Below are 11594 nucleotides of genomic sequence, written 5' to 3' on the forward strand. Positions count from 1 at the left end.
TTGCATATGATTATACATGCAAAAGTAATCACCACGAAAGATAAACTAACGAAGTAGAGCTCTATCGTATAATTACATCTTCAGTGTTTAGTCTATGTATCTATATAACAATAGGCTTCTTCCCTTTATAAGGTAGGTAGCCAACCTAGGCTTGGATCCACACCAACCCATCACAATCCCATATGTCACCCATTTCCATTTCAGATCAGCTCCTTGTGGATGCAGGGTAACCCCTGTTCCCTGTACTTTGCCGAGATTCGAACCAGTGCAGTAAGGCACAGCACATCCATAGTAAGGTAGCCACTTCCTTTACACGGTGACCCTCACTCCTCGTCCCTTCATACGAAATTAGAGAAGACGTGGAGAAATTCCTTCGGGACGCGTCAATTCATTTTCCATTTACACCATTGTTCACTCATATCTATTTCTTGTCTTCTCTCTTCCCTGCTCAACAGACATTCCCCTTTTACTCGAGGCTCCCTTCATCCCCATCCATGCATTTCATTTACGCAGATTTTCCTTTTTCTTTTCATTTACCCAAACCATCCCAGTATTCTTTCATCTACACCTATCTGCCAGTTCCCTTTCCTCCTCACCTCCTCATTCCTCACTCTACCCATCCTCACGACACCCACTATACTTCTCAAACACTTCATTTCAAACACATTTAGGTGTTTTCTTTCTGCTTCCCTTAAATTCTAAGTATCCGCCCTTCATACAATCTTCTCTTCGCCTCCATTCCCAGATATCCGTTTCTCATGACACATTTTATTCTCCCAAGACAAGTCAAGACATCCAACCTAGTCATGGAGCAAGATGTCTCGTATCAGTATGCTCTTCTTCTTTAAGACATTCATTTCCTTGTTTACCTCCAGTCCCTGCTACATGTGACCCCAAGTATTTAAAACTATCCACTTCCTCTAACCTCTTCTAAGACTTACCTCCAGCTTATCGGCACCTTCACCTCTTGTACATCTCATCACCTTACTTTTACTTTCAACTTTATCCTATCGCATACCTTCCCAAATTCCGTCGCCAACTGCCTCAGACCTTCCTCTGATCTAGCCACAAGAGCAGTCACCAGCAAACAACTAGCTTACCTCCCACTTCCTTCCACTATCTCAAACGATCTCCAATTCTCTGCCCATCACCCTCGCATCTAACTCTCGTACCACCCCATCTATGTGTTTAGTACAAAAAAATACAAAGTGATTTAAAACATATAGATGAGCAAGCCGTGTTGGAAGAACAAGAAGTGAGAGTGATAGGCTACACATGGCCATTGCCGCGCTTCTTACGTCGTAGTGATCAAACAATCAGGACATTTTCTCACATTCGAGACATTTTCTCTTTTTTTTTACTGTTTTTTATTTAAGCAATGAAAATATTTCCTTGCTAATATAATTGCCTAGTTTACAGGTATACAAACTGCATTCAAATATATCCCTTTTCACAATATTATTGCTATACGTAATAATTTTAACATTACATCAGTCAACTGGATGATCAAAATATAGATTAGAGGATTATATCACTAAGGAAATATCTAAATTTATTTGTATCCTGTCACTCCCACCTCTCAATCATCACGTCTTGTTCACCTAAATCTGCTTGTAGTAAATTTCATTCTTTTGTACATATTTTTTCTTTGTTCTGAATGCTGAAGATGTAATTATACGAAAGAACTGTTTTGTTAATTTATTTTTTTCTGATACTCACTCCAGAACACATGTTTCCAGCGTTGTTGATTCCAGGTCCACTGAGTACCCCAGTACTACAATGGCCGACAGCGACCTTCGGACCATCTCTCCTGTTGTTTGTATCGTAACAGTATGAGACAGTTAATACCAAACTGCCTTATAGTAATAAGAGAAGGAAAACAGTTGCATGATGTCAGCTCCTTGTATGAAAAGGTAGAGCTTCGGAGACCGAGTATCAGCCACCGGGGCTGCACTTCTGAATGGAAACGTGGGTGCTGACGGGTTTTGATAGGACATAGGGAGATGAATCCCTCCGACGTCCATCTGGTAGGAGCCACCATTCGTAGGTACCCGTCGTCAGTTCCGTAGATTCCATGAGGAGAGAAGTACACGAAAACAAACTGAACAATCAATTCGTTATCTATTTATCTAATCAATTGAGAGTAATTTACCGCCAACAATTTGTCAGCAATGAGCAGTGCTTCTGTTCTTGGTGACAATATCGCTCCAGAGGTGAATCTATAGATACGGGAAAGTAAATACGTATTTCAGAAAGGTAAAAGAACAGATGGATAATATAATTTTTCTTTTTGTCTAATCGCAAAAGAATGTAAGAATATTCTGTTCTTGGTGACAATATCGCACCAGAGGTGAATCTATAGATATGGGAAATGAAATACGTATTTCAGAGGGGTACCAGAACAGATGGATAATGTAATTTTCTTTTTGTCTAATCGCAAAAGAATGTAAGAATTTTGCTAATATTCCTTAACTATCATCTCCATAAAAATAAACAATCATCCCAAACGGAGTCATTAGTTGATTGAGTTGTCACTGTATACTACTTATTATTATTTTTTTTTTCTAAATGAATATTAGGGATATCTTTCTTTTTATCTATTTATTTGTTTATTTTTCCGAGCATAAAATCCATACGCTTGCTGGATTTAATTAGTAGCGGACGCTTTTGAAACGGGAGTGAAATGAAGACTACTCGTTGTGTATTCTTCTTCTATGCGGCTTCATGACGTTCGCTATTAATTGCAAAATCAAAACCAGGAAGAAATCAGGCATCCACTGAAGAAAGAACGACCAGCTAGGAATGGCGCAAGTTAATTCAGTTACAAATACTCTAAAGCCGACTGACTGTCATACCAGTACATCTTTGTGCGTGATTTTTGAATGCCACTTCTGAGCATAACTGAATGTTTGCACCGATGTCGTCTATACACACCATCCCCCCTCCCCCCTGCTGGGAATGACATGGATTGCAAAGACTGTTTATGTTAAACATGAAAGTGTATCTTTATTCGCATGTATTACATGTTTTCTTGCTAGTAGTAAGGTGGGTTCAGTACATTCCAGTTTATTTGCCCTCCTGATGTTACGAATGTTGTTTCCCCTACCACCTTTCTCTCGTTGTCCACAGCCTGGCGACTGACAACCTACATTTTGTGTTGATGAATGGCCCGTCGGATGCCATGTATACAAATCCAGTTTCATTTTTTTTTTTCTTTTTTTTTTTCTTTTTTTGGGGGGGAGTGTGTGTGTGGAGGGGGAGGGCGGTACCCTAGCAGAAAGAGTATATTTCATACATCATGAAAACGATGAACAAAATGAATAGTTCCCTAAAACTTTCAACTGCTTTACAGAGGACTTATTCTGCGAATACTTCATTAGTAATTCGTAAAATTCTATGGACAGCCATATATACATAAAGGCTATTTTCACGGTGCGAATAGATATATGAACGCAGATTAAACAAAGACAACCCAAGCCGTAATGTATGAACCAAAACAACAGCATAGAGGAACCAAAAGACGAGAATAAATCCTAATCTGGGCGACCGTAGACATAAACATGACTAGACGACTCCCAGAAGACCACATGAACAAGGGACGTACAGGAACCTTCCTGATTTAAAGGAGCAGATAAATAGGCCTGGATGACGTCATACATTTGACTAGGATCCTAATTGTTCCCTGGAAGGAAAGACACCTGCCTCCACCTCGCTTCCTCCGAGCCTGCCTCCCTCCTCACCTGCCTCTCACTTTCAACTTTCTCTCACCAAGGTCAGACGCAGGAAGTGCGCCCGCCTCAACTGTACGTGCATCTGGTCATCCGTGTGTGTGTGTGTGTGTGTGTGTGTGTGTGTGTGTGTGTGTGTGTGTGTGTGTGTGTGTGTGTGTGTGTGTGTGTGTGTGTGTGTGTGTGTGTGTGTGTGTGTGTGTGTGTGTGTGCACCCATTTGTCTGCCTTTGTATCTTTATATACGATACTGCTTTACCTAATTGTATTTCCCTAATTGTAGTATACAAGAAAGGAGCAACTTTCATCAAGTCCCGTCTCCTACTCTCCAATTTAACATAATGAGCCTCAAATTCATGTACAATCCCAACTTAACCTATATCCTTGATTTCCAATTATCATATTTATATTTGAATCCATGTATTGTTCCCTTTTGGGCTATATCACCTTCTAAGCTACTCCGAGTATTTATGCATTTATACGGAAAAATTTATTATTTTAGATCTTTTAGACATGTAGTCTTCCTTAATTTGTTCATTTGTTGTCATAACCTCTTAAAGCCCTCCTATCTTTAATGAAGTGACCTTTCTCTCAATATAATTTGTCCCTTTAAGTGACCTCAGTACTGTAATAATACCACCTCTTTCTCCCTGATCTTTCAAAGTTGGCAAACCCAATGTTTTTAGTCTCTCCTCATATGGTTTATCTGCTAGGCTGGGAATCAGTTTGGTTACTGCCCTTTGTACTCCCTCGATCTTGCTTATTTCATTCACTCTGTGTAGGGACCATACCACTGACGCATATTCTAGTCTTGAACGGATCAGAGTTTCGATGAGTTTCTTCATCATCTCTTCATCCACATAATGAAGAACCATCTCAATTTCCTGAAGCAGTCCGTCAGTCTCCCTCACAATTCTGCTGATTTGTCTGTCGGGTGACAATTTGTCTTTTATCAACATTCCCAAATATTTTTCCTCTCGTTTTTGTAATGGATTCACTTCCCAAGGAATAATTTAAAAAAGGTATTTTGCCAATATTGTCCATTTCCAGTATTTTGCATATTTTGGTATTGAAATTTATTTACCATTCTTGGCTCCATGCAAAAATAATGTCTAGGTCTTTTGGTAACAGCCTGCATTCCTCCTTGCTTTTTACTCTTCTCATGATTTTTGCGTCATCTGCAAACTTGTTGGCATAGCTTGGTAAACCTTCCATCATGTCATTGACATAGACAACAAACATTACTGATGTATGCACTAAACCCTGAGGAACTCCGCTATTCACTACTTTCTATCCTGACATCTTACCCTTTACTACTATCCCCATGTATCTTCCCTCCATATAAATCTTTCATCCATTCTAGTAGCTCACCTCTTAGTACTCTGATATACTCCAATATCCTTGTAAATCAAATGTGAGGTACTTTGTCAAAAGCCCTCCCTAAGTCGAGTTACACGCAGTCCACTTACCCCTCTCTCTCTCTTGCAGCACATCAATCACACTCGAGTTAAAAGGTTTGAGACATATGACCTTTCAGATCTGAATCCAAATTGACAGTCTGCCAGGATATTCATATCTACGAAATAAACTCATCTGCTGGGATTCGAACCCTTGCCTAGGGGGCTTGCGTCTTATAAGACAAGGACCTTACCAATTACGCTATCTCTAAGGTCTTTGTCTTATAAGACGCAAGCCGCCTAGGCAAGGGTTCGAATCCCAGCAGATGAGTTTATTTCCAAATGTCAAATGACACAAACACTCATCTCTACGAGATGTCTGGTCCATCGATCTTTAACAATCCTTTCACATAATTTCACTAAAGTGCTGGTCAGTGATACCGGCCTATAATTCAGTGGTGTCTTTTTTTCTTTCCACCTTGGTGAACTGGTACTACATTAGCCTTTTTCCAGTTAAGCTGTATTATGCCTTCTTTTAAAGAATGTGTGTGTGTATGTGTGGTTGTTTGTGTTTGTACGTGTTGCATGTGTCTGCATTTGCGTTTCGTTGTTTTCGTATTTAAGTATCTGAGTTTTGTGGAAGATGACTGAGGGGGTGCAGTCCTGAGGTGGTGAAGAGTCTGGGAGAAAAACGTCACGAAGGCCAAGGAAATTAGACAGAAAAGAGGCGGGACGGTTGTCGGTCATGGGAAATTGAAAGGAAATGATTTGATGAAATGAAAAGAAAAAGAAAAATGCAAGTACATAGAGATAAACGTAAAGCAAGAAAAATACAAATTCTTAAAATCCTGAACTTGTATTAAGAGGGGAAAATTAGGTAAAAATGAGGAGGATTTCCCAAGTTGAATGAAATCATCTGGCTTGCAGACAGAAAGATTAAATTCACAAACCAATTCTGCTCCCGAACCGGTTTAACCTAATCTTTATTCATAATTTTCTGTAACTCATTTGTATGCTTAAACCTTTTCACATATAACTGATTTGTACGGTACAATTCACAAAGATCCAAAGTGCATGTTTCCATATTTGTAATTGGTCTTTGAAAAGCTTAACTAGTTTGTGAGGACCTCTGATGCTATCAGCACTCAGAGCACCCGGAAGGCTCTCTCTCGTGTAACGCATTCAAGTAGCGTGTAAGTGGAACCGTATGCTGTAGTTGCTCTTGAGGCTGATCGTGAGAAAGCGTTAACCTCTTTAATACGGTTACATGTTCAGAGCATTTGCTATGGTTAGCGCTAGACGACGCTGAAAACCACAACCCGTTCAATACAGTGACGCATTTTTAGGGTTTTTGTTCCGGGTGCACATACGAGGACCGTTTCTGCTCTGAAGATGTTTTCACGGTTCGAGACCGTCTTAAGACCAGCATCATCCTTCTCAGCAACGAATAAATTGTCTCTTCTTAACTGGAATAAATGAATAGATAAATTAATTGTGAAATAGGTTAATGAATAGATAAATAGGAATTTCAGTTGCCTCAACTGACCCTTCAACCGATTTACTTTTTTTTTTATATCTTGGTTTTGCCCGACATCAGAGGACTTTATTCGGTAGTGCATGGATTTATTTGTAGAAAACGCCAGATCATACCAAAACTTTCAATTGATCAATCAACTTATTCAATTAGATATCTAACAGTTTCTGTTTCTTTTTCTGTATCCAACATCCGTATAGACCAAAAGCTCTTCCGTTTGTATTCATGCTTTGCTATTGTAATCCATTGTGTGGTTGATTTTTTAATGTCGAGGAAAAACATTGTTCGGCATCGCTCCTGTGTCCCGGTATACAAACGAGTTAGCCCTGTAATTTCAAACAAAATCCAGTCTGCGACAAGCTTGGGAAGACAATGTGAAAAACCGCCATTCTCACACGTTCGTTACAAGTTGCCATGTTTTTATTATTTGCAGGTTCTCAGATACTATTTGTGCACAAAATATGTCGAAGTATTTATTTTCTTTACTAAAAATAAGTAGTGCCTGGATTTCTGATCTGATATAAGGAAGTATCGATAAAAAAAAACATTTTGACTCAGCGCTGACAAGATGTTTACAATGAAGAATATTGTAAATATATTTGTGTGTGGTTTAACAATGAAATGGGTAATAACTAGTTTACCAACAGAATGGTTAACGAATAGAATAGGCTTAGTAACCAAGTAGTGGGAGTTGAAAAAATTTATTGTTTTAGGAGAAGATTAGATAACTTTATAGATGGGGATGACAAATGGTAAAGAAAATGGAACTGTTTAACGTAAACCTTACGGTTTCTTGCAGTCTCCTCCAATACTATGTTCTTAATAATAATAATAACAACAACAACAACAACAATAGGTTTATTGAAATAGCAGTGATATACTGATAATAATTCAATAGAGTAATTATATGAGTAATACGCCTAGTCTAATTTCTTATGTGTGTGGGTGTGAATGTGGGTGTTAATGCATTAATGTTGATGTTAGTGACCAAAAATATCATAATTATGGAAATATGTATTTCGTTATCACAACATTTTAATTTTGTTTACAAAAAAAAAATCCCTCTAATCTTAGAAAACCACTGCATAAAGACACGTTTCGAATATCTAATCTTACAATAATGAGTTATGTCGGAGGCACCATTATCCTTATCATGGAGCAATATCACATGGAAACATTATAATACAAAGCCATCCTAACCAAACGAATCCGCCGTAGGTATGGATAATGTGGTCTGACATGAACTTGAGAGGTTCTTTTTTTTTCGAGGTTAATCCTGGGAAAGGTGAAAGTGAATCTGGCCGCCACATTTTTCATGCGAGTCACAAGTTGTCTGTCCATATGGTTCCCATACCCTTCCTCTTCAGCCACGATAAAAAAATAATAATTTTACAAGTATTAAACTGATTGACACTAGATTATTTCATTCAGCATACTAATGTATTCTACAGATCTTATTTTGTCTATATACGATTTCATTCAATTGAGGGAGCAGAAATGTAAATTTATGAGTAAACTTCTGTTTCAAGTCATCAGTCACTTGGAGTCCAATTCCAATCTTTTTCATGAGTCCCACAACTCTATCAGCCTTTCCCATGTCACTCCTGCAAATTTCTCTTTATTTTCTTTCCACTATCTGGCTTTCTCCATCCACGCTTATCATCTCACGGCTTCCAGTCAGCAACAAACCTGCCTTATAGCCATCATTTCTGAGTACTTGATCTGCACTACTCCCACTTCCACTCCTTTATTACTGCTACGCAATTTTTCACTTCATTCTGGTCTTTTATTACTCAACATACCTACTTCCCGTCTTTGTATTATTCCCAACAATGATCTCTCCATTGTGCTTTCTGCTCACTCTGTACCTTTGTCTTCTTCGCTTTCGGTAATTTCAAAGTTTCTCCTACACTATACCCTCTCTTACTTTAACCACTGTCTTCCTCCTCCTCCACTTCCTCCTCCTCTTCCTTCCTCCTCTTCCTCCCTCCTCCCTTCTCCTTCTCCCTCTTCCACCCTCCTCTTCCTTCCTCCTCCCTTCTCCCTCTCCTCCCTCCTTATCCCTCCTCACCCCACTCATCCCTCCTCCTCTTTCCTCTTCCTCCTCCTTTCTCCTCCCTCTTCCTCCTCCTCCTTCCTGCTCCTCCTCCATACCCTCCTTCCTTGACCCTGAAGATTGATTTCCCGCCACACCCAAAAGGAAATTTGTGGTCAGGAAGTGTTGCTGCTCGGGATGAAGTGCGGGTTGTCATATTGTTGTTGTCAATACAAAGGTGTGTACATGTATATATACACATGTGTATAGAGAGAGATGTAGACATGTAGATGTATATATATATATATATATATATATATATATATGTATAAAAATATATGCATATATATATGTATATATATATACATATATATGTATATATATATATATATGTATATGTACATACATATATATGTATATGTGTATATATATATATATATATATATATATATGTATGTATGTATGTATGTATGTATGTCTGTATGTATGTATGTATGTATATGTATGTATATATACATATATATATATATATGTATATATATATGTATATATATATATATGCCTAACTATATATATAAATATGTATTTAAATATATATATGTGCATGTATATATATATATGTATGTATATATATATATATATACATATATATATATATGTAGACATATATATATATATGTATGTATATATATGGAAATAAACTCTTCTGCTGGGATTCGAACCCCCGCCAGAGCGGCTTGCTTCTTACAAGGCGAGGACCGTACTCGTCACTCCAGCAGAAGAGTTAATTTCCAAATATCAAATTGACACAAACAATATATATATATATATATATATATATATATATATGTATATATATACATACATATATCTATATATATATATCTGTGTGTGTGTGTGTGTGTGCGCGCGCGCGCGCGCGTGTGTGTGTTGTGTGTGTGTGTGTGTGTGTGTGTGTGTGTGGTGTGTGTGCGTGTGTGTGTATGTGTGTGTTTGTGTGTATTTGTGTGTGTGTATCCATATACATATATATATATATGTATATATATATATATATATATATATATATATATATAGATAGATAGATAGATAGATATAGTTGAGACATTCTGACATGTTGACGTAATTTGGAGTAGGAGACACAGGAGTCTTAATCCGAGTTTATTCCTGACTTCGCAGGAATAAACTTGGACTAAGACTTTTGTGTTTCCTACTCCCTCTTACGTCGGTAGATGTAGATATGTATTTAGATATAGATATGAATATAGATATGATTGTATTTGGATGTATTTAGATATGCGATGTATGGATATAGATACATACATGTAGGTGCAGATATAATGTACGAGTATAGTCATACCAATTTACAGGTTGGACCCGGATAAGTTGACAACCACACTCGCCTTCAACATTGAAAGACGTTCCTGAAATGACCCTTACTGTTCATAACATGTGTTACAAGTAGATTTGTTGTGTGTGTGGGTGGGGGATGCATATTAACAGGAAGAGGGGGATAAAAGATGGACTAAATATTTATCTAGTCTCCTCTCCAATCTCAGAAACTTTTGGTGCAGGGATCAGGCCTGGAAAGGATTTAGCTTCGAGGTGCTTTTTCCATCTGTTGGTCCATTAGATGACTGAATCCATGAGGACGGTCTAACCCCTCGGTGGCGCCTTCAGAACGGACCGACATCGGCACCAAAAAATCCCCGAAGTTTGATTCCCAGTAAGAAGATCGTGGTGAACTGAAGAACTGACTCGCCCTTGCAGTTGCCGAATTGTTTAGGTGGTGATCTGGTTTTGAATAAGCATCTCGTTTAGTTAGGGATCCATCAGGAAAAGAGGAGAGAGGAGTATAAGTGGTACCACAATTTTGCTGGGAGTATTGTAAAAGAAAATACCGTTAGGAGGTACCACAATATCCCATTAGAGTCTTGAAAGAAAACATCACTGAAAACACACCGTCTATAATCCTACTGCTGACTACTTACAGAGTTGTTTCAAAAGCAACTTCATGATTAACGATGATAGTGAAAGCCGATTCCTTCTAAGCCTACACTAATCCCTCAGTGAGTCAATTCGAAGGCAATTTCATGATTAACTTGATAATGTATTCCGAATCCACCCTTCCAACCCGTTGTCAATCAAGAAGTAAAAGGATCGAAGTGCCTTTGATTACACAGGAGTCTGGAAGCTTCAGGAACAAGAAGAAGGAATGCGACCTCGGGAGAGGGGGAGTTTTTTTTACAAGCTCGTTCTCATGATTATATACTCGAACGGGAAGCCAAGCTGATCATGTCAACCAAGCATTAAGAGAGAGTGATTGCTGTGGCCTAAGAATCAGGAACTGTTTACATTATCTTTATACTGTATATATGCATTAACAATCGATCAAAATTGTTTTAAAAATGTACCAAAAACCGTTGAACCAGTCTCCGTGAAATTTATTATACACATTCAGGAAATCAAAACTGGAAACTTATTAAAATCTCAGGGGGGGAAATCCGCCGTTAAAAACGTTGTAAAATATAACAAATCTTTAAGATTGGACAAACATTTTACATTTCAACAATAACATCAAGTTCAGTGACGCCAGATGATTTCAGTCAGTTGAAGAAAAACCGTGAGATTTTCAACTGTCTCTACTAATTCCCTCATCAGCCAATGATACTTTTCTTTTTTTTTTTTTTTACAAATACCTAACGTTCCATTTAGGAGAGATCCACTTCATGAAAAGAAAGGATTACAAACAGGCCTAAGACCTCATCAGAACAAGAAGTTCCCATTATCCTTTCGCTTGTTCTTTAATCTTTTCAGGTGCAGTTAAACGGACAGGTATAAGCTTCCAGTTCTTGATAATGCCAATCAACAAGTTTCACCAGGCGCACTTTAAAATCTTTT

Source organism: Oratosquilla oratoria, chromosome 11 (genome assembly GCF_046742065.1).
Source record: "Oratosquilla oratoria isolate Oo_2021 chromosome 11, ASM4674206v1, whole genome shotgun sequence".
In the NCBI taxonomy this organism is placed as follows: Eukaryota; Metazoa; Arthropoda; class Malacostraca; order Stomatopoda; family Squillidae; genus Oratosquilla; species Oratosquilla oratoria.